At 24.8% G+C, this 1,651-nt stretch overlaps 1 protein-coding gene across 1 annotated transcript in view; it reads right to left on the bottom strand.

Moving 5' to 3' along the window:
- The window catches only part of tagln3b (transgelin 3b), an 18,409-nt gene extending 18,279 nt beyond the window's left edge, over positions 1-130 (bottom strand). The window contains exon 1 of the mRNA XM_061921497.1: positions 1-130. This exon is cut by the window's left edge and continues 326 nt beyond it. The gene's annotated coding sequence lies outside the window, so the exon portion shown is untranslated.
- Between the last annotated feature and the right edge of the window lie 1,521 nt (positions 131-1,651).

The following is a 1,651-nucleotide window of genomic DNA, read 5'->3' as shown; positions in this document are numbered from 1 at the left end:
ACTGCAGGTCGAGTCAGGGTGTATTCACTTCTGAACCCCAAGACTACATGTCTGACAGGCGAAGTGCACTTTTTAAAATCAAATATTCCACTTGTTTGCCATATAAAACAAGTTTTCTTTAACAAGAAGAGCATAAAACAAACCAAAAATTTGAAAAATAACTTAACAAATCTGAAGCTGATCTAGAGATTTAAGCATTGTCATTAAAATTAAAAATATAGAAATTATTTTTTAACACTTGAGTGGATTCCCGATAATTTTAGTGGGATATTTTTTAACCTGTCATTGCTTAAAAAAATAATTATTGATCTATTCAAGCTTCCAATTAATTCACATTAAATATTCTACTTTGAAAATGTGTGTTTTTATAATACAAAACTGTGTTTTAGCTGACAAAAAGGCCACAAAAAAAAAAATACAAATTTGAAAAAATAACTAAACAAATCTGAAGCTGATCTAGAGATTTAAGCATTGTCATTAAAATTAAAAATATAGAACTTATTTTTTAAAACTTTTGAGTGGATTCCAGATAATTTTAGTAGGATATTTTTTAACCTGTCATTGCTTAAAAAAAAAATATATTGATCTATTCCAGCTTCCAATTAATTCACATTAAATATTCCACTTTGAAAATTTGTGTTTATATAATAAAAAGTAGGTTTTCTTTGACAAAAAGGACATAAAACAAACCAAAACATACACATTTGAAAAAATAACCAAAGAAATCTGTAGCTGATCTAGAGATTTAAGAGTTGCAATTAAAATTAAAACTTATTTTTTAACACTTGGGTGAATTCCAGATAATTTAAGTGGGATATTTTTTAACCTGTCATTGCTTAAAAAAATAATTATTGAGCTATTAAAGCTTCCAATTAATTCACATTAAATATTCCACTTTGAAAAGTGATGTTTTTATAATAAAAAAGTGTTTTCTATGACAAAAAGGACATAAAACAAACAAAAATAATACAGTTTTGAAAAAATAACCAAACAAATCTGAAGATCATCTAGAGATTTAGGTTTTGTAATTAAAATTAAAAATATAGAACTTGTTTTTTAAAACTTTTGGGACCCCAAAAGGGAATAAGCGGTAGAAAATGGATGGATGGGTGGATTCCAGATAATTTTAGTGGGATATTTTTTAACCTGTCATTGCTTAAAAAAATAATTATTGATCTATTCAAAACATCCAATTAATTCACATTAAATATTCCACTTTGAAAATGTATGTTTATATAATAAAAAATAGGTTTTCTCTGACAAAAAGGACATAAAACAAACCAAAATATACAAATTTGAAAAAATAACCAAACAAATCTGAAGCTGATCTAGAGATTTAACAGTTGCAATTAAAATTAAAACTTATTTTTTAACACTTGAGTGAATTCCCGATAATTTGAGTGGGATATTTTTTAACCTGTCATTCCTTAAAAAAAATAATGATTGATCTATTCAAGCTTCCAATTAATTCATATTAAATATTCTACTTTGAAAATGTGTGTTTTTATAATAGAAAACTATTTTTATCTGACAAAAAGGGCATAAAAAAAACAAAAAAAATACAAATTTGAAAAAAAACAAAAAACAAATCTGAAGATCATCTACAGATTTAAGTTTTGTAATTGAAATTTAAAATATAGATCTTATTTTT

The sequence above is a fragment of the Nerophis ophidion genome, linkage group LG15 (genome assembly GCF_033978795.1).
Source record: "Nerophis ophidion isolate RoL-2023_Sa linkage group LG15, RoL_Noph_v1.0, whole genome shotgun sequence".
Lineage (NCBI taxonomy): Eukaryota > Metazoa > Chordata > Actinopteri > Syngnathiformes > Syngnathidae > Nerophis > Nerophis ophidion.
This window is presented reverse-complemented; position numbering and strand designations above follow the sequence as displayed.